The sequence below is a fragment of the Trachemys scripta genome, chromosome 1 (genome assembly GCF_013100865.1).
Source record: "Trachemys scripta elegans isolate TJP31775 chromosome 1, CAS_Tse_1.0, whole genome shotgun sequence".
Classification (NCBI taxonomy): domain Eukaryota; kingdom Metazoa; phylum Chordata; order Testudines; family Emydidae; genus Trachemys; species Trachemys scripta.
Window position 1 is genome coordinate 105,505,370 of NC_048298.1, and position 22,407 is coordinate 105,527,776.

At 42.1% G+C, this 22,407-nt stretch overlaps 1 protein-coding gene across 8 annotated transcripts in view; it reads left to right on the forward strand.

Annotated features, from left to right (window-relative positions):
• Positions 1–22,407, forward strand: part of DENND5B (DENN domain containing 5B) — a 157,244-nt gene that overhangs the window by 52,770 nt on the left and 82,067 nt on the right. The window contains exon 1 of one of the 8 annotated variants that reach the window (XM_034780284.1): positions 18,588–18,661. The exons of the other annotated variants lie outside the window; for them this stretch is intronic. The gene's annotated coding sequence lies outside the window, so the exon portion shown is untranslated. Of the gene's footprint in view, positions 1–18,587; positions 18,662–22,407 lie in introns of those variants that run through there. 8 annotated transcript variants of the gene reach the window in all.

The window sequence follows — 22,407 nt, forward strand, 5'->3', positions numbered from 1 at the left end:
ATTTAAAAATACCTGTTGGGGTTTTTCTTCAGTTCACTGGCTAGTACAGTACATTATGAAATATTAAGGTTGAGCCTAAAATCTTGTTACAGAAAAAGGTTCATTAAATTTAATTTAAAACTAGCATAGCTTGGAGTTCAGATGTTTTAACGAGGTAGCTGTGTGCAGTGTGCTTAATACAGATAGCAGTAGATCATGATGAAATATCCACAAACTGTCATAACCTTCCTCTTTTCTCCTCCTCCTTTATTTTTTCTCGGGAGAGTGGGAGTGGTGGGCAATAAGAACTTGGTAAAGCATTAATAGTGCCAGTTAAAGGAATTCCACTGTTTGAGTCACTTAATTATTTACATACACCTCTACCTTGATATAACGCTGTCCTTGGGAGCCAAAAAATCTTACTGCGTTATAGGTGAAACCGCGTTATATCGAACTTGCTTTGATTCGCCGGAGTGCGCCGCCCCTCCCCCCCCCGGAGCACTGCTTTACCGCATTATATCAGAATTCGTGTTATATCGGGATAGGGGTGTACTACATGGCTTATTCAAGCATGACCTTCTTCATTACCAGAATATTGTCAATGATATGTTGGTGCATGAAGTAATACATAATTCCTTTATTGGAGGCTGTCAAAGACTTTATAAGATTAGGCTTCACGACATCCACAGTGATCGATCCCTATTTGACAGATGAGCTGTGGCTCAGATTAAGGGTCTTGCCTGTTTCCTTGGGTTATCTCCTAGACCATACTCCCTCCGTTACCTTACATTAAAGGAATCCTGCACAAAGTTGGTTAGGGTTACCATCCGTCCATATTTCCCCGGACATATCCGGCTTTTGCGTCTCTAAATAGCCGTCCGTGAGGAATTGGTAACAAGGTTAAAATGTCCAGGGTTTTTTTTCTCCCTCTCTCCCTCCCATGCAGAGTGCAGTGCTGATTGGGCGGCTGGGCCAATTGACCCGCTCCCACTGGCCTCCAGCAGCCAGAGCCCGCCCTCCCTCCCTCCCTCTGTCTGCAGCCCTGTATAACACACAAACTGCCCCACCGGGCAGCGTGTTTTGCAAACACGTGGAGCCAGAATGGTAAGGGGAGTCGGGGGTGGGGGGGCAGTCAGGGAGCGGGGGAGTGTTGGATGGGGTCCCTGGCCCCCACCTGCCACCCCCCTCCGTGCATTCCCCCCCCCCAGGGATCCCCCCTGCCTGCTTGTACTGCCAGAGCCAGCAGCAACTGCTGTCTGCTGCCCCCGGGTCCTAGCGTCCCCCATCCACTAATGGCAAGGCAGGCTGCCCTTACCCTGCCCTTCCACCCTAGCCGTGAGCCTCTCCAATGCCCCAAACCCCTCAGCCCTCATCCCCCCCCTCCCCACACCCTGAGCGGCCTCTTGCATCATGAACCCCCATCCTCAGACCCACAGCCCGCATCCCTGCCTATCCCCAAACCTCCTGCCCTCAAACTCCCTCCCAAAGCCTGCACCCCTCACCCCCTCCTGCACACCCATCCCCTGCCCCAGCCCGGAACCTGCACCCAGACCCTTAGGTGGGGGGGGGGGGTTCTGGGCACCACCAAAATTTCTACAACCCTGCCACCCATGTGAGTGGATAAAGGTCGGGGCAGTCAGGGGACAGATAAGGTCCTGGGGGGGCAGTTAGGGTGAGGGGTTCTCAGCAGGGGGCAGTCAGGGGACAAGAAGCAGGGGAGGTTGGGGTTCTGAGGGGGGCAGTTAAGGGGTGAGAAGTGGGAGGGCGGGGGCGAAGCTCCCCCCTCCCCCAGGGTCCTTTTTTTTTTTTTTTTTTTTTGATTGTGGAAATATGGTAACCCTAAAGTTGGTAGGCCTCCTCCACGTGTGGTGGATGGCTTTCTTGAGCAACCTCACAATAGCAAACCAATGTATTTGTGATTTAAAGGTCATCATTCAATAGGGAGAAGACCTGTCTAAGTTAATCACGCTATTTTTAAAATGGCTTATATAAGGTAGCTATGGGAATGCTCTTAAAAATATCAGGTAACTTAAAACTATTCTACTTTTTTTTTTTCCTTTTTTTAAAACTTCTCTAGAGTACTGAAAACAGACTAGTTTCCATTGTTACTTTTTTCCTTGTGCACTGGCTTTGACGTTTGGACTTACTCACTTCTAGTATTTGAATTTGTTTAAATCAAAACAAGACCACCATTTTAAAAACATTTTTTCTTTTTAATTAACACTTCCATTATATTGGAACTTAGACAAAATTTAAATTTTGTCCAAAAAAAATCAATGGTTGTTTCTTTACACAGTTTTAGGTGAGCACTGCTGCCTTTTTTCTCTTTCTTCACCCTCCCCCCCCATCTCTCTCTCTCCCAAAGCAAGTCTGTCTGTCTAATCAGAAACTGAATATAAAGCCTTGCTAGCTTAGCATGCAGTACTGTGTAATTCTTGGAGGTTTTAATATTACAATTGACTCACAGATGTTTAGCATGCAAATTTAATATGCAAACCTGAATGCTTGTGTCCTTTACTATCTGTAAATATAGCAACTGTGGAGCTTCTCACCAGTAAGGAGACTAGTCTATCAAAATAAGTGTGAAAATGTGACTATGCAGCAGATGGGAAAAGAAGAGGTTCATTCATAGAACCAGTAATGGAGTAATTTAATTGATTAGTCAAATATAAGGCTAATTGGAAAATAAAATGCTTTTTATGAGTTAAATAAGGCGTGGAATGACAGTAAGAAATGGAACCAAAAAATGAAAACTGTGGCTTTTTTGAAATTCAGAATTTTTGAAAATCTTGGAATGGAAAAGCAAATCAAAACTGTATTTAACAGTAACTAAGTTTGAAATGTGTTCATTGCTTGGTGGCTGCCATTTTGCCTGTGGAAAAAGATAAATTGTGAATAGGATCTTATCTAGGGTTACCATACGTCCGTTTTTTCCTGGACATGTCTGGCTTCTGGGTAATCAAACCCCCGTCTGGGGGGAATTGCCAAAAAGCCGAACATGTCTGGGGGAAAAATACCGGCCAGGCACTTCCCCTCCCGGGCTCCAGCTGCGCTGGGGAAGCACCGGCCGGGGGCGCAGGGTCTGGAGGCTGCCCAGCAAACTGTGAAGCCGGTAGCGCTCGGGCAGCCCTTATCGCATGGCTGGGGGGGGTGGGGGGTTAGGGCAGGGACTTTGGGGAAGGGGTGGAGTTGGGGTGGGGCCAGGGTGTCCTTTTTTATTTATTTATTTTATTAAATATGGTAACCCTATCTTATCCCATTGACATCTGTGAGTGAGAACTCTTAAATTCCAAAACACTGAAGTATTGCTTCACTAGTAACTTGTTTTTATAAGCTTATTTACTATTGGTATTATGATGCTACCTAGGGGCCTCAATCAGGGATCAGGGTCTCATTGTGCTAGGCAGTGTGTGTGCGCGTGCGCGCACACACACACACACACACTCTGAGCAAAACTGGATTAGAACCAATTAGTTGCAGGATAGGTGAAAATGTTAACCTTGATAAGGCAGTACATCTAGTACTGTGTGACTTTAATTGAGAATAGGAAAGTTACAAGTATTCAACAAAGCACTTACAAAAAAATAATAGGAACCTGACCACCTATACCTCTTAGTGTTGAATGCAGACATTCAGTTTTTCCCTGTTTAGAGAGAGAGTTATCCTAGCAAAGCTCTCTAGAGCCTCCTTTGAGATAAACTTTATACCAATTGGAGGTAAGCAATATTGAAGTTTATTGCCCTTAGGCCAGACTTTCACAACACTCAGCACTGTAGCAGGGCTGGATTTTTCAGAAGAGCTTAGCATGCAGCCATCTTTGATGGGATCTGCTGGTTGCTGAGGATTTCTGAAAATATGGTCCCTTGATTTGAGAGGTTTCTAGACGCTAGAGGTAAGAGAAAATGAGTTGCAGTGATAAAGCTCAAGCGTCAGTCTTAAAATGAATCTACATGATGGAAACAATGATCAAACAGCTTGTCTGGGCAAAAGTCTCTCGCCCTCCCCCCCCCCCCCCCCCCCCCCCCCCCCCCCCCCGCCCCAACTGCAAATAACCTGGACAGTGATATAAAAATGATTAAACTAATGGTAAGCAAGATGAAAACTGATGAGTGCACTTATGTAAGGTTTAGAATACCTGGTCAAGTAATTTTTGAACAGGTTTGGAGAGATGGGTACTCCACAACTGTTTTTTTCCAGAGGTACCTTGAGAGCAGTGATGTGGATGCCACAGAAGATTGTAGCCACTTTTGCTAAAGCTTCCGATCCCCCACTTGCTCTTAGATTCCTTATCTCATAATTTCAAGGTCCAGTACATTTTAGAAACCATTTCAGATCTTATTTCAGCACTTCACCTTTACGTTGTTTTGATGTGTACAAATGTGTATATTTAAAGATGACTATAGAGCACTTATCTGTATTCTCCTAGCCATCTGCATATACTGTAAAACTAGAAGTATTTGCTTTAAAGTAACTGCCATTCTATTGATCTACGACCTCCAAGAATGAGGTGAGTGTTTCTAATGGACAAGCAATAGCCCTTGCTGGTAGAGACTGGTGGGGGGGGGGGCCATGAATGTGTGGCCACCTCTCTTGCACTACAGTACAAATGTTTAGTATTTAAAAACCTGTTATTGGATAATCTATATCCTGTGTTAAGTCTTAAATATGCTTTTTGACAATTCTCACTGCTTTGTGTTTTAAAAATAGCTGCTATAAATTCCTGTTGCTTTTGCTTACTTTTACTTTATAAATAGGGAACACTTTAAGAAGAAAGTCCTATTTATGGGATTAAGACCTTTTCATCCATATACTTTATTTATTTTTCATTAAAAATTACTTAAGTTCTAGGCTCTTTCACTTATTCTTTATAAAATACTTGTAGATCATAGTCGGTTCCAATACTTTAGTGTACTATACATTTAGTATGTTTCTCTTGTTTTCTTCTGTAACTTGCTTCATACATCATACTCTAATTTTTGACTTAATAAATACACACACCATTTTTTTTTTTTTTTTACATAATTGCATGGTATACCTTTCTCAGTTCCGAAATGTAGTCATTTTAAATCTTTTTACCATATAGCATTTACGATTTGAGTATAAATAGGTTATAATAATTGAATGCAACAGTCATGTTACCAAAAACTTGCCCTATTTGTGTTCTTGCTCTCAGTCCCCCTCCCTCCTGACTGCAATATTTTGCAAAGCAGTTAAAGGGTAACTATGGTAGTTAACAATCTCTCTCTTAAAATCAGAACTCTGTGCTGCTCACAGTTGTTTTTTATCTCTTCTACAAATTGTGGTTGTATTGTATTTATTGTGCCTGCTTGTAGAAACCTGTTGTGGATTTGTTTTTGTTTTGTTGGGGAAATGGCTTGAATGGGATGTGTCACTCTCCAACTCTCTCTTGTGGCAGTTGATATAATGGGATAGTACGTTCCCTTCACAGATGTCTGCCTTCTATGGTATGACCAGACCTCCTTCAGTGAAGTCTGATCTTTCTAGTGCTGTAACGGTGTTTGACTGTTAATATTCTAGCCCAAATGCAATCTCATAATTTAACCTACCAGCAGAAGTGAAGACTCTAAATTAGACACTTCATTACAGTTTCTATGGTTACATTAGAGGAGAAACCTACTAAATGCAAGCCAGAAGGGCATAAAAAAATGTGCTCTGGTAACAGTTGCTATCATTATTGTAGCTTTCCAGTTTCCAGTTTAATTGCTTAGTTTCTCTTTTAAAATCTAGTCCATTTAAGTGGGAGTCTGTATTTCTGAAGATTAGCTGCTGCTACTTCTAGAAAATATTTTTAATGATAGGATTTAAGTTTTACAAACCAAACTGAGTATCTCTAACTAGTAAGAGCTATGGCAACAAAGATTTTGTTGTGCTTTTTGAAAAGACCTTTCTCTAGCTGTCTCTGTAAATGATAGTAGACTTGACTTAAATTGAGAACTGCTTTTTTATGTATGATTGAATTACTAAACTTGATTGAGAGCCAATTGTCTTTTTATGCTAGTTAAAATTGGCTTGTCATTACTTCACATAACAAAAAAATTAGCCCATGTTATATCCACCTATAGTTTGTTGCTTGTATTTGCTAATGTTAATATTTAATTTTTAAAAATCAGTACCTACCTCAGTGCACACTAGCTGCTTGAAAATTGGCTTTTTGACTCTTCTCCTGGTTACTATTAGATGTTGCCCTCACTAAAATGACCTGTGGTAACAGAGGATTCTGAAGACACTCTTACAGATTTCACAAGGAACAGAATGTAACTAGGCATTGATAAATAACAATAGCAACAAAAAAATTAAAATAAAGTATTTTTCTCCCCTAGTTGCTTTGTGGATATGGGAGGAAAGAGGCCCAGTGGTTGAGGTACTGGTGGGAGACCCAGGTTCAGGTCCCTGCTGTGCCACAGACTTCCTGGGTAACCTTGGGCAGGTCACTTAGCCTCTCTGTATCTCCATTCCCCATCAGTAAAATGGGGATGATAATGCTTCCCTACCTCACAAGGGTCCTGAAGAGGAGATGGGCACTGTTGGGATAAAAAGACTGCCTGCTGAAAGGTCACAAAATGATGCTGCTACAGCTAAGTCACTCGTGGAATTTATAAACCTAGGTCTATAGCCACTTCTTGTCTAATCTGTTCTGTCATCGGACTATGTGGTTGGGCAGAGGTGGGAGACAAATAGATACTGGGTCATCATGGAGGAGGAGCAAAGCAAATCAAATCATTATTTGTATAACACATACTTTGTTTCTGTGTGATTTTGAGTCATGAGTCGATATGAATAAGCACGTGGTAAGAATTCTAAAGCAGTGCTTCTCAAAGTCGGGCTGCCGCTTGTTCAGGGAAAGCCCCTGGTGGGCCGGGACGGTTTGTTTACCTGCTGCGTCGGCAGGTTTGGCCGATCGCAGCTCCCACTGGCTGCGGTTCGCCGCTCCAGGGCAATGGGGGGCTGCAGGAAGGGCGGCCAGCACATCCCTTGGCCCATGCCGCTTCCCGCAGCCCCCATTGCCCTGGAGCGGCGAACCGCGGCCAGTGGGAGCTGCGATCGGCCAAACCTGCAGACGCGGCAGGTAAACAAACCGTCCCGGCCCACCAGGGGCTTTCCCTGAACAAGCGGTGGACCAGCTTTGAGAAGCACTGTTCTAAACCATAAGAAAGGGGAAAACATTGTAATATTTTTATAAGGTGGGTTGTGTGTGGGGGGCGGGGAGGGGGGGCAGGGTACAAACTGAATTAAGGATTTGTTTCCTACTCCTTTATTAAACTAGTGCTGGAAATAATCAAAAGTGGCTGCAGATTTCATTTTAACCTGCCAGTAGTCCTTGCTTCTATTTATGTTAACATACAAAGAATAAATATGTTGATCCAGGAACATCAAAAATGGCAATAAATAGCCACTAGGCAAAAACCTCTCTATAAACCAAGCAATAAAGATGGCCAGGTCTACATAACTTCAAAATGATGTTGAATTATCACTAAATATGCTTTTGGGAGGAAGGGAGGGGGACACTGCTCTGTTTCTGCATTCAGTAGCATAGATCTTGATACATAAACATTATGTGGATTAATACACATCTATTTCAATGCCTACTTCTTAACAAAGAGATGACAGAACCCTAAGCAGACTGCCAGTCCTGTACTAAATTTGAGATTTGTACTGTGAATAATAACTTTTTGGCAGAAGTGAATTTCAAATGCCAGTGTAGTAAATAATTCCATAGCAACAAATTCACCATGGAGTCAAATGTTTAATTGTGGCTGTTGACTACTAGATTAGTAACTGGCATTGGCTTCTTTCCAGTCCCCAAACCTCTTCTATTTTGTTTCAGCAAAATTGTCGTTCCTGAAAGGTGGTGGTGGTTGATTTTTGAGATGCTTAAAATCTTCCACAGTACTTGATTTTTGTATCATTTATAAATAATTTGTCTTGGATGTAAAGTTGGAGAGTTTCTCAGTGGCAACCACACAAAGTAGTTTGCAAACATAGAATTTAACTGAAACTTGGAGTTCAGGTAAATTTCTCTATTTCTATGCTTTCTATACAGACACCTAGGGGCTCTCTGATTTTGCTCTGTCCATAACTGAACTTGTAGCTTCAGTTTTTTATTTGTCCTCCTTTTTAACAAGAATTTTCTTCTCCTCCTTTCATTCTACCTCAGTGGAAGGGCTGGCCTCTTCTGTATGAGTAAGATTGTCCGGCAAGAAGGTTGGGTGGCAGAAGGTATCTTCAGTAGTTCCTGAGTCATTCTGCCCTGTCTGTGCTGCTAGCTTTGGAGGCACCAAATTAACTTCAAATGCCAGATTTCTTTGCTCCATAGCACCAGGCAGAGGTTTGAGGATATAGTGGAAAATGTCCCATTTCTTCTCCTTTCTTTCAAGATGTAAATTTAGGGCAGCACTATTCTCAAGTTGGCAAACAGAGAACTCTGCTAGTCATACCTTGTTAGATTATAAACAAATGAACACCCAAGAGCCTGTGTGATCCATACAGTTGCATTGTCAGGCCCTTGTTCACTACCTTGGATAACTTCAAAGTGTGACCTTCCTTCCTCCTTGGCAGACACCCAAAGGCTGGAGTGAAAAAATATTGGCTATCTTTGTAGACAAGGTGGGTGAGGTAATATCATTTATTGGATCAACTTCTGTTGGTGAAACACCAACTTTTTCGAGCTAAACCAAGATCTTCAGGATTTTGCATCAGAGTGCAGTGGATAAGTCTGTATGCTTGATCCCTCATGTACTGTTCTGAGATGCATTTGACACAGCTCCTTAATTTATTCAAAGACTCTAATGATAATGGCTGAAGAAGCATTGACTCGTCCTCAGAAATGACCCAGGCCTGCTGACTCGCGGGGAGGGGTGCCAGAGTGAGGGCAGCCAGCTTCAGCAGTGTTGCTTATTTTTCATAGATTCCAAGGCCAGAAGGGACCACTGTGATCATCTAGGCTGATTGCTTACATAACACAGGTCATAGGACTTACCTGAAATAATTCTTGTTTGAACTAGAGCAGATCTTTTTCTAAAAAGTCCAGTCTTGATTTTTTTTTTTAAACTACCAGAAATGGAGAATCCATCCTTGTAAAATTGTTCCAATGGCTAATTGCCTTCAATATTAAAAATTTGCAACCTATTTCCAATCTGAACTGGTCTAGTTTCACTTTCCAGCCAATAGATCTTGTTATACCTTTTGTCTGTCTGTCTGATAAAATGAAGAGTCCATTATCAAATATTTTTACTCTTAGACTGATCATCACCCCTTAACTTTTATTTGTTAAGCTAAATAGATTGAGTTCCCTGAGTTTCACTATAAGGCCCATTTTCCAGTCCTTTAATAATTCTTGTGGCTCCTGTTTGAACTCACTTCAGTTTATTAACATCTTCCTTAGAACTGTACAAAGTATTTTGGCACTAGTGCAACCTTTGTTGGAAGAGGAAAGTAATAGGATCTCCTATTCCTACTCAGGATTCCCCTGTTCATACATCCAAGGATCATGTTAGCCCTTTTGGTACAATGTTGCACTGGGAGCTCATGTTCAGCTGATTTTGGCTTTTCCTGAATACATAAGAGAAATATTTATAGTTTTAAATGAATAAATTCAACCACTTTCATCAAATAATGGACACATTCTATTGTTAGTATTCTAATTGTCCCCCCAAAAATATAAAATAAAACGAATTTCTTCTTGTCCTTAACTTCAATGGCCACAGCGTTCTTGAGGTGTCCTTATCAATTTTCTATAGTTCCTAGCTTCTGTCTTACATTTATTACTGTAAACTTCCCCGTGCTTTCATCTGCTATATATTTTTATTTTTATAGCTACATTTGCTTTCTGTCTAAGCCAGGTTGGTCTTTTTAAAATTAATTTTAAATCCTTTCCAATTACCATTCTCCCCCCCCCTTTTTTTTTTTTTCCTGTTTAAACTCTCTCTCCTCCAGTGGATTTGGCACATAATTGTTGGCAGCTTTGTGGAACTGGCCCTTCTAAAGCAAATACACACATTACCAGTTTGAACTTTATTTTTATTTGCACATAAGTGTGATCAAGTAATGATCACTTAAGCTACCACTAATTTTAATTTATAGCTGAAGCTATGACAGCTTGTGCTTCGTGTAATTCCACCTCTGCTAGGGGAACTTGCTGTATTGTCACCTGGAATTTGTTCCATGTTGTCTTCCAAACTCTACAAATTAGATATGGGTGCCTTATTTTATGTGGCCTTTGGCTACAGAGTGGCAAGTGTTAGTAGTCTCTGCAGAGTAGGCTTAGTATGTGGTTTCTACTCAAGTTTCAATATGGACACCTAGACTCTAGGCAGCAACACCAAATGAAATCTTATCTTGAATCTTCATAATTTCTTCTAATTTGTTCCACCAATGTAAACTGTTCATTTTGGGTTATAACCAGTGTTTGTCTTTTGTGGTGTTCTATGGGGGGTAGATGATGGAGTTGTTCGAACTGTTTTTGCTAAATGAATATTTGTGTGTGGATGTGCACATGTCTGGGAGAGGGAGTCCCTGTAGCACCAAATCTTACTGGTTTGTGTGCCTACACATCTGTAGTGCAGAGCCTGGCTTATTATTGGAAGAAAACAAACCTAGGAGTATAAGGCTAGACTTCCTCTTCTAAAGGTTTTTCTCAATTACTAGAAAGTGGGAAAACTTCCTTTATGATAGCACTATTGAGTTTAGAGTAAAAGGGCTAAGATTGCAGATACATAAAGTGTATATCGAGGATCTGCTTGCTGACTTGCAAGATGTACAAAGTCTAAGGCAGGGAAAGTAACTCTCTTGTGGTGCATGGCTGTTTTCTGGGTTTGCAGTTTTTAGATATGCCCAAAGAACAACTCATCCATTAAATTGATTAGATTAGAGAAATTCTTCAATAAAGCTCTTCTTCTCTGCTTCTTCCAGGCAGTCAGGTTCTGCTGTAACCGATTGATTTGGAGGTAGCCATATTTCTTGTCACTGGCTGAGTTTCAACTCTGACTAATTTCTTTCAATGAAATGAGAGCGATAGGAGGAGGAAGAGGAGTCTCAAAAACCCTTTGCCTGCAAATAGACAAATGACTATTATTTGCCTAGCTGACAAATTGTGCATTCCCTCTCTGACCCCAGGAAAACTGCAGGATTACTACTGGAGAAGAGAATATGCTGCAATAGTGAGCTATTCTTGTAAGATGTGCACAGATGGAAGGCTTTATTGGGAAAGAGGTTACATTTTGAGCTTTTATCTTAAGCAACCATAAAACTAAGTGGGTTGAAGATTTTTTGTTTGTTTTGCTGTTTCATGAATGACCTTAGCTCACATGAAACTGGTGAATTTAAAATATTAGTTCTTCGTAATTTTATTTTTTCCTGTCTATTTTTAAATAGGTCCGATGTATCTGCAAATAAATATCCGTTGCTTTTGTGTTCTCCACTCCACACTGGGGCCACCTTATTGCTGGTAAAACTGTGAATAGATCTAAAAATCAGATGTAGCACATTTGGTTTGTGAGTTATTGTAGGGGTGGCTCATTTTGCCTCAAATTTGATCACCCTGTAAGGTGAAGGTCTCCATAAATCGAAGTCTTCCTCACTCTCATGTCACACATTGTGGAGTGAGTCATGAGCAAGAATACCAGCCTCAGGGCAGATGGTTTAAGAAGCAGGACACCTCCCCCAAACTGTTTGAGTTCTGTGCTTAGATTTCACCAACCAAATAAGTGTAAACTTCTCAGGCACTATACAGCTTTAACATGGAGTCACAGACAGTCCCCTTGGGCATTCCGATCTATCTTGCCACCAAGGCAAGCCTGACTCTGTGATAGATGGTCATTTTATGCTAAAGATCACAAAATATTCTGCAAAAAGAACTACAGCCCACTTCTCTAGTCCACGAAAGCTTATGCTCTAATAAATTTGTTAGTCTCTAAGGTGCCACAAGTACTCCTTTTTGCGGATACAGACTAACACGGCTGCTACTCTGAAACCTGTCAAAATATTCTGGTTACTCCCACAGGACCAGTCACTTACCCCAAGTCAATTTGCCCTTTAGATCTTGCTCCAAAGAAACTGTTTGTAGTCAATCCAGTAACAAACTAACTAGAGATTTATTAACAAGGAAAAAGAAATAAGGGAGTTATTTACAAGGTTAAAACAGATAAGCATACACATAAATGAAATGCAATCATAAGTTCAAAAGGTAATAAGTAAGCTTTTATGCCCTTTGGGGCTAACCCAAGCCAAACTGCTTGGGGGTCTCTTGCTTATGTTTAGGTATCTTTGCCCCTTAGAGTCTAAACAGCATAAAAAGACCCAAATTCCTTCTAGTCAGGGATTTGTATCACCAGCTCCCTAGAGCCCAAGCTGATTGGCTGAGCGCTTCGGCACATAACCTCTTTTCATGGGTAGGTGGAGGGGAGCAACTGACAGTCTGTTCCACAATGGGCCGTTGGGTTCAATTGTCCTTTTTTGAGAGGCAGGAGAACACCTCCTGTAGGAATCCAGCACTTTGTATTATGTGACTTATTCTCTCCCCCCCCCCCCCCCCCCCAAATCTTTGGTGAGTTAGTTTCAGAACAAACGTTTTACCATTATAGAGCAACTGTTCAAATTGTTAGATTCAGATACTAGAAGTAGGATTAATACATGCAGCATCCTACAAGCACTCCATGAAATCTAAACAGTCTTAAAACACAAATATCTATTTTAACTATACTAACCCACTGGTAAGCCAGACTGATTTCCGGCTATGCCTTTGTCGGTGTTCAGTGAGGCTTGGGGTCTTAGCATGAGCTGGCACCAGGTCTGCCAGCATCAGATTCCCTTTCCTCCCTCCCGTTTTGAGGGTCACTTGGAGCAGTTAGGTCAATGAGATAAAGAATAACAAAGCTCATGATTGACTGATTCAACAAACCTTGAACGATTTTCTACCTCCTCTGCAGACTGATATGAAAATTAGCTAATGTGCTGTGCAAGTTAACCCTTCTTTTCCAAATTGTCTTCAAGAGTGCTGCGGGGAAAAAATCTGGGAGATGGAAAAGTGAGGAAATGAACCGCTACGGAGAACAGAAGGCGAATAGTAGGAAAAACAGACTGACGAAGCAAGTGCTCAGCTGGAAGACATTGCTTGGCGTTATGGGGTGGTGGGAGAAGAGGTGAACTTGTTGGTGAACAAGGGAGCGGTTAGTGGCCAAAAGGGCTACAGGGGTGTTTGTGACAAAAGGGCTCAGTGCTTTGAGCATAAATGGTCTTTTGAGATGCTTTTAACATGATGCATTGGAACTAAAATACTATAATGCTGTATCCGTTCAAACATGCTACAGACATTAATTTAAGACAATTAAAAGATCATATGGTCTGACTATCTCATCCAGTTGCATAATCCTGACACATTAATTGGCCTAACAGAACTATAAACTGCTGTTTGTGTCATCCCAGCACATAACTTGGGAAAACTGAAGAATTTTGGCCACTTTGGACTCTTTCTCTGAAGACAAGTTTCAGAGTTGCAGCCGTGCTAGTCTGTATTCGCAAAAAGAACAGGAGTACTTGTGGCACCTTAGAGACTAACAAACTTATTTGAGCATAAGCTTTTGTTGGCAACAGCCCATTTCATTCGATGCATGCAGTAGGAACTCACTCACTCACTCTCAATTGCCCATGAAAGCTTATGTTCAAATTGTTAATCTCTAAGGTGCCACAAGTACTCCTCTTCTTTCTCTGAAGAGTACACCAAGTTAGGAAGGATTGTGTTATGGAACACACACTGCTTTGGAATTCTTATATATCAATGATATTTTAACTGGGGCGGTGGAGAGAAAGCTTCATCCTAGGGGTCATGGATTTTAGGCTGTACAGCACTTTTTGAAGGGCTAAAGAGAAATGCAACAGAATCTTCCACTTGATATATACTGCGGTAGAATGGTTAAACTCAATAATTTTTAAAGGTAACCTTGCTCATGCAATTTGGGTCTGCACATGTGGATGCATACAATAAAGACTAAATTTGAATGCAGTAGTGCTTGACAAATTATTGTAATATCTAAAATCAAAAGATCTCTGCATCACTTCATAATTCAAATAACTATCTCAAAGGTAATATTTTATGCAACTTCAGAGCAAAGAGTGTATTTTTAAACTAAATATTTTACCATATTTGAGTCAACAGTCTGTATCTATTTAGGCAAATACATGTCACCCGTCACATATGAGTGTGTCTCAATCATTAGTAGCTTTTATCCTCTCAGCATCCCTCTGATGGAGAGCTGAGGCACAGAGTAGATTAAGTGACTTCCCCAAGGTCACATAATGAGGCCATGTCTACGCTACAAACTTTGGTCGGCAGAATTTACACCAGCATAACACTGCCATAGTAAGTATGTCGTATGTGCTACATGTAATCACCAGGAGTGCTTTTGTTGATACAAAGCGCAGTGCATTATGGATAGGTATCTTAGTGTGCAATCCACCACCCTTTGGTGCAATACAATTAGACATATTTTTGCAATGCATTATGAGGTACACACAAGTTTTGCAGTGGGGCTGGAAGCAAGGGATCCGATTCCGATCATGGAAATTTTTGCCATTCCTATCCCATAACTTTTGTGCCTTTTATTTATATATTTATATATATTGCTGTTGGCCATCTCTGACAGAAGCATGGAGCCAACACAGCTCTGCACTGCTGTCATGAACGTTGAAAAGACGGGATGAATGATCCTCCAGTATTTGCAGAGCCACAGGAAGTATGGCACAATGAGGGAACATGACAATTTCTTTTGACGGCAGATTGCTAAGGGACATAGCAAAAAACAACAAAAAGGTTGTCGGTGGCATTCACAGAGTAGCTGCACATGGTTGAGTACTGCTTCTGGGCCTGAGAAATGAGCAATGACTGGCGGGATCACGTCGCAATGCAGATTTGGGACAACGAGTGATGGTTGCAGGATTTTTGGATGTGAAAGGCCACATTCCTTGATCTGTATGCTGAGCTCACGCCAGTCCTCCAGCATGTAGACATCAGAATGAGAGCTGCATTGACAATGTGGAAGTGAGTGGCGATTGCCCGGTAGACGCTTGCAATGCTGTATTGCTACCTATCAGTGGGAGATGATTTCAGAGTTGCAAAAACCACATTGAGGGCAGCTGCCCTGCAAGTTTATAGGGCCATCGATTGTATTCTGTTAGGCAGGAATGTGACTCTCTGCAATGTGTAAGAAGTAGTGGATGGATCTGCAGTGATGTCATACGCAAAGTGTGGTGGGGTGATAAATGGCTTGCATATCCCCCTTTTTTTTTTTTTTTTTTTGGTACCAGCCCACCTTGTCACAGAGTAAGTCAACAGAAAGGGCTACTTTTCTGTGGCTAATGCAAGTGTTGGTGGATCAGCAGGGATGCATCAGAGATCAGTGTGGGCTGGTTGGGGAAGGTGCATGACTCTCTCATCTTTAAGAACACACGACTGTTCAGGAAGCTGCAAGCAGGGACTTCTTTTTCCCTGAGTGGCAGATTACCATCGGTGGTGATGAAATGTCAAAAGAAAGACAAAGATTCAGTTACCAGTTTAGCAAATGCAGAAAGACAGTTGAATGTGCTTTTGGCAGATTGAAGGGATGCTGGTGGAGTTTAGTTGCTAGATGAGATCTCAGTGAGAAATGTATCCAAATGGTTATAGCTGCCTGTGTCCTGCATAATGTGTGATGCAGAGAGGGAAAAGTTGCTGCCAAAGGGAAGAGGGAGGTGGAGCAGCTGTTTGCTGACTTTGAACAGCCAGACACGGGCATTTGACGAGGTCAAGGCGGAGCTATGCAGTTGAAGTAGGCCTTGAAAGACTTCTTTAATGGCCAGCCACAGTAACGTGATGTGGTGGACTGTGCTCTCTCTGGCCCTGAAGTTTTAGAGGTTGTTCAGAATTGTGCAATGTTTAGTATACATTTATGAATATCACATGATCTTTTAATAAACCTATGAACTATGCTGTGCTTATTGTACACTTATAATTATTACCCTGTTTTCTGTGATCCTGTTGGATTAGAAGCAATGCATACTTTGAGTAGTGCTGGACATTCTGCAGTATATGTTGTAATGAATTTATTAAAAAAAAAAAATTGCGTACCAAAACCAGTACAAAACATTATTGTGCAATTAAAAACCCATACTGTGCAAACTTATAAAATTAATGGAACAGAATTTTAATCTTAAAATGGCAGAGAACATTCATGTCCATTTCAGCTAAATATAACAGACCTGTGAGTGCCACAGTTGGTGATGTGAAGCTGTGGTTTTCCTTACCATCCCTTGTTGTGGAGTGGTAACTATGACAGAATGCACCACTGTATTCACATTTTACATACTATTGTAATAATCTTTGTACAAAATACGCCTTGTGAGGGATCATTTGAAAACTAATAACTCGCTGGTCAATAATATGATGTGTGTAGTAACATCATATGTAAAGTTATAAACATGAGCTGAAATTAGGTTTGAAATGTGTTTACCAGACAATTCTGGGTAAACCAGTTTCTCAAAGACGAAGGACAAGCTGATGGGCAATCACCTATCAAGTGGTCATTCTTTGGCAAGGAAGGGCCAAAGAATGACCAAAGAAACAGTCTTTGGACTTCGGGGAATTTGGTCAGCAGTGTTACTGGGAACATATGGCAAGGGAACTTCACCTTGAACCACGTCTAGTTTAAGTTTTAGCACTAGGAAGCATTTTATCTTTATTTCTCTTGTGACCATTTCTGACTTTAATGCCTTATATCTGTTCTCCCTTAAAATCTCTTTGTAGTTAAATAAACTTGTTTTATTCTTTAATCAAAACTAATCCAGTGTTTGTGTGTAAATTTAATTGTGTGGGTAACTCCATTTAAAGTAGCAAACTCTTGGCTCTCGATCCACTTAGAGGCAACAGGCCTAATATATCTCAACTGTCCAGGAAAGAGCCAGACAGTGCAGAACACATATTTTGGGGGAAAATTGGGGCCTTTTGGGGTCACTCAGCAAATAGTAGCCAAGGCTGGTGGAAGCCAGTGTGGCTGGGGTCAGAGCTGCTGGACCAGGACTGCAGCTATACACAACACTCAGGGTGTCACCTGTATACTGTTTGACAGATTCAGATTGCAAGCTATAGCAGCAAAGCATTGTGAGGCACCCCCGCTTGCAGGGCAGGGATAACGCAGCCCATTGCTCATCTGGATTGCACCCAAGAATGTCATAAGGGTAGGGATGAGGCCTGGAATGTTGGGGGTCAGGGTGAAGGGAGCTGTTGAAATTTAGTTCTCCAAAGACTGCAAAGGGAGGTGAGCCTGTGACTGCTGGACCTGTAAGCATTTGTGTGTACTGCCTGAGAAGCCTCATTATGTCCTTGCGTATTTCCCTGCCCTTTTCCTGTTGGGGTTCCTGGACCTGTCTCTTGTCTGCTCTTTCCTTCTCCAGCTCGTCTGCCATATTCACCCTCCAGGCCCTCCGTTCATGGTCCTGATGCAAAAGTAGCTTGCAGGATCTCAGTGAACATGCCTCCCTAGCTCACATCTTTCTCCCTCTCATCAGGGCCAGGCATTCTCTGGTTGTGGAGGAGGCACTTCTCAAGGCTGCAGTGGCAGCAGCTACAGATCTATTATTGTATTACAGACACAACAAAAAGTGAGAGAGAAGTTTCAGAACTCCCTTCTCTTATTCCCAGAAGAGTTTTAAATAAGACATGCTTATTGACACTTCAGCCTTGGAGCAGAGGAACTCCAAAGTATGCTTGATACACTAACTGCACCTGGAGTTGATCCAAATAATTCCCATTGGCTATTGCCAGCTTCAGGAAAACAGAGGGAAGGTGGCGTGGGCAACCTCCCCCTTTTTTTTGTCCTTTAATATGTTAAATGGAATGCTGGGGGTTGTAAAAGGAAGTGAAGAGCTTGTACATTTCAGCAACTGTGGGATTGGGTATGTGTGTTAACAAGACATTGTTGAAAGGGGAGTGTAAGGTTGCATGGGCAACCTTAACTGCATTTCCAGTCGTTCAGAAGTTTGTTTTGCTCAACTCAATGTTATGCAAGGGGATGACATCCCACCTTAACTCTGCATTAATGTAGTTTTTTATCATTGAATTTTAGGTTGGTTTTTTTTTGGGGGGGGGCTTTTTTTTTTTTTAAGAGGAAAAGATACATTGGTAGGAGTTAGTCATTTAGGCAGTTGTACATATCATGACCCACAATCTGCATATTGAGACAGCCACCCCTTTCTTCCCTGCCCCATTAGCTGGGCCCCACAACTGTGCTGCAGCACACCTTCCCAGTCATCCCTTGAGCCATTCACTGCATTTCCCCCCCCCCCCCCGCCCCACTCCAACCTGGATCCTCCCCACTATTGTACCCAGGCCACACCCACTGCAAGCAGTAAATACCTCTCCCTGAAGTCTTCACTTTCTTGTGTGTGTGTGTGTGTGTGTGTGTGTGTGTGTGTGTGTGTGTGTGATACAAACATTTCTATTCCTGTTACTTCCCCTGCCTCCTATAACCTGACTCAAATGTAGCGCCTGGAGCGAAGGACAATTATGTTACAGTGGAGTTGTGTTCCTGCTTGTGTTTCAGAATGGTTAGAGGGTGGAGTTTGTGGCAGGGCTGGCAAGAGAAATCACAGACAGCGTTTCTGTTCCGAACGACTGACAGTTTTGTTTTTCTATAAGGTGGGGGGTGTGTGCGTGTGTGTGTGTGTGTCAGAGACTGTTTACATTTTCCAGTCAGCCATGAAACCTCCAATTTCCCAATTTTTTCCCCAACACTTAGTAACTTTCATACTGTCACTGTAGCAATTGATCTGCTCAGCCAAATCAGAGAAAACTATCATAGCTCCTGGAAGCAAATCTCTGACATTGTATGAGGTGCACAGCAGGAATAAGACCCAGATAATTTCTGCCCAAGTGAATCACCGCAATGTCTGGTAGATCACAACCTCTTACGTCGCCGGTTAGATGCTGCAGAGTGGGCAAAACATGACACTAACATGGGCCACCTCTCTCCACCCAAATCAGCCTGTAGTCAGCAATGTCTGTCCTGTTGTACTCCTTGCTGTCCCGCAAACTTCTGCAACCTCATGATCCATTAATCAGCCAGAACCCAGATGCTGGCAGTGCACACATTTCATTTCCCTCAGCAAACCTCTGTGCTGTGTGTCTTTGGAAACATCGTATTAATCTGCCCTGAGATCAGGAAGTAGCCACTTGCTGCCCTCTCCCACCCCAACCCCAGGGGCTAGTAAAATGCAGATTTTTCTCAAACAACCAAGACAAGGCTTGCCTACTACAAGCCTTCATTTCCTGCTTCTGCAATCCCTTTCCCTGTCATTACACACACACACACACCCTCCACTCCTTGGTCTCCTTCACACTGATGCAACACATTTTTTGACTGTTTGTGTTCGCAGTAAACCTCCCAATAAAATAAAAACACATTATAATAGAGACGACTTGTAGCAAGCCGTGTGAGTTATTAAATCTTTGCTGCACAGGGGTACAAAGCTTCAGACTAGAAATGGCCATGGCAGGGTACCCTGTTCACCGGTGTAGTGGTGAACATTTCCTTGAACTACCCTTGCATTTTTTTCTTTCTTGGTGCATGTACTCTGTAATCCTTCCAAACTACGCACTATACAAGTGAAGTGAACACATTCTTAAATATCGTTCTCTGTTTGGGTCTCCCAAAGATTTAGTGGGTGCCATTCAGTTCCTTGTGTAAAACGTGACAGAATGAAACCATTTTTGACCTTCATTACATCAGTAGTTAATATCTAGATCTACATTAAATAAATTTAATAAAACAAAACAAACACAAACCCCTCTCCTGGAAACTTTTAAAAATAGCTCTTCTATTCAGCGCTTATATTTCTGTAACCTGTAGATGGAATGTCCCCCAATTTGAGTCTCTAATGGTATTTTTCATCTGACTGTGGCATACCAAATTTCAAAGGAATCAGACTAAGCATGTTGAATTTAGAGGACTTAAAATTGTTTGTATTTAAACAGAAGTCGTGATGCAACCTTAACTACAGTGGCATTGCTGCACCACTATCATTTCCCACGATATCTTGGGTCTCAAATTTTGGCATAAGACTTTTTAGTTATGCATATCCCTTTTAATTATGCAAGACTCATTCTTATCTTCCCTCCCTCATCTTTAAAATGTTTTTAGTAAATATCTTGAATTCTTCTAAATCTCAGAGCAAGAGAAAGCAATCATCATATATCCTATTAAATCAACCTTTCCTTTGCATTTTTTCCCCAGTTGTGATTGTCCAGTTCTTTCTATGAGCTATCCCAGCACTTGCTAATGCTACTAACATTCTGTGTCTCATTGACTTGGTATAGACTCTAGTCAGCCTGGGGCAGGGTAAAACATTGTGAAGTCTGTCTCCTCATTAATATGTAGTTTCATAGTTAGGTATACAGTTTTGTGTTTGAATACTCTGGTATATCTTTAGATAAAATACCGACTGAATGTGCTTCTCTTCTTGCGTGGAAGATATTAGGGTGAGGGGTGACAGTATAAAATGCTTTGATAGATGTTTTCTTAGACTGGAGCCAGCCTGTAACTTCCCACAATATTTATAGTGGGAGGCAGGGCCGGCTCCAGGCACCAGCTGAGCAAGCTGGTGCTTGGGGTGGCAGATTGTTCGAGGCGGCATTCTGCCCAATCCTAGGGTGGCACGGACGCTTTTGGTTGGTTGGTTTTTTGTTCTTGTTCCGCTCCGGCCGCCCTGTAGGGGGCAGTGGCGCGGAGAACCAGAGCACCCTGCAGGGCAGTCCTCTTCCTTCCCTCCCCACTGACTGGAGCGGAGCCTGCGCAGCAGGAGGGGCCGCATGGCAGCGCCCCTGCTGTAGCCCTGGCCTCTTACCCCCCCCCCCCCTTTTTTTTTTTTTTTGTTCTGGCCGCCCCGTGTTTGTTTCTTTCGGTTTTTTTACTTTGCTTGGGGTGGCCAAAAAGCCAGGGCCGGCTCTGGCGGGAGGAGAGGGGGAATCACAAGACTAGTGTGCTTATGGCATTATGGGGGCCTGTGATGCATGGTGGAACTAAACAACTGGGCCTATAAAGGGAAGAGGAAACCATGTATGCTTGAAGTAAATCATATGCTGCAAGTCACTCTTGTTTTGATAATTGAGGGCATTCCGTGCATAATTGATGTTGATGAGTTTTTGTTACTTGCAAGTCCTCTTTAAATAATTTAGGAAATAAAATTGTTCCAACTTGAGGGTGCATTTGAAACAAAGCTTTTGAACATACATTTTTGTACTGCTTACCCTATGGCTTATTTCAACCCTAAAATGATCTCTTCCTCACACCATGTCCTCTCTCACACCTTTAGACTAAGCTAGTATATCTGGTTTTCAGAAATTGTTTTATCCTTCTGTCTCATGCTGAGCTAATTTAGCCTCATCTTGGTAAACAAGAAAATGGCTTTCATTCGACAGATTTTGAGCTGGAGTGACTGCAGCTGTCGTCTGGCCTGTGTGCAAACCAATTTTGTTCTCTTTTTTTGCCTGGCAGGGAGCCTACACCAGAATTGTGTCAGGACTAATCAGCATTAAACCAATGTCAGGATAGCTGCAGAAAGCTGCCCTGCAGTGAGGCAATAGCAACAAGGCTTTTCAGACAGGATTAGTAGGAACACTGCCTAGGCTGCAGCTGTGTACAAAATCTCTGAAGTGTTTCACTCATGACTCATGGTTAGGGATTCCTAGCCTGCCACGGAAATGTGGCTGCCCAGTGGCTAATACTCTAAGGAATCTAGCATGATCTACAGAAGGGGGTGAGAAATGCTGCAAGACCTATAAAATACAGAGCGATTGTTTCGCAATTTGGATCAGTGGGTTTTTCTTCTTGGGGAGGAATTCTGTTCCTGGTGTCTGGCCAAAGGATGTTACTTGTAATGCTCATCCTCTTGTACTGGGTAGACGTACCAATCAGCTTTGACTCAAAGGTTCTGTCCTGAACTGCTTGGATCTTGCTTTACCAGTTGAGTAAAGCATACTTGGGCTTCTTCCTTACCTTGGTTGGTGGGGAGGGTTGCTCAATAAGGTCCAGATTCACAAGAGTTCAGGTCCCATTTAAGCAGAAAAATGGGTGACTAAATTGTTAAAGGAAAAAGGCCTATAGACAAAGAGTAACTTTTTTTTTTTTTTTTTTTTTTTTTTTTTTTTTTATGGTTGCTGGGTCCAGTTCCCATCCAGAGTGAAGAGAGACCACCTCAAGAGTGATTGAGAGGCCTTGAGAAACAGGTTGTTGAAACAGTCAAAAGTTAGCTCTAGTGAATCTGTCTCCACTATGCGAAAACCTACAGACTCAGCTCATTCTGGACTCCTGATTCCTATTGCAAATGGAGAGCACCTGACCCTAAGATAGGGTTACCATACGTCCGGATTTTCCCGGACATGTCCGG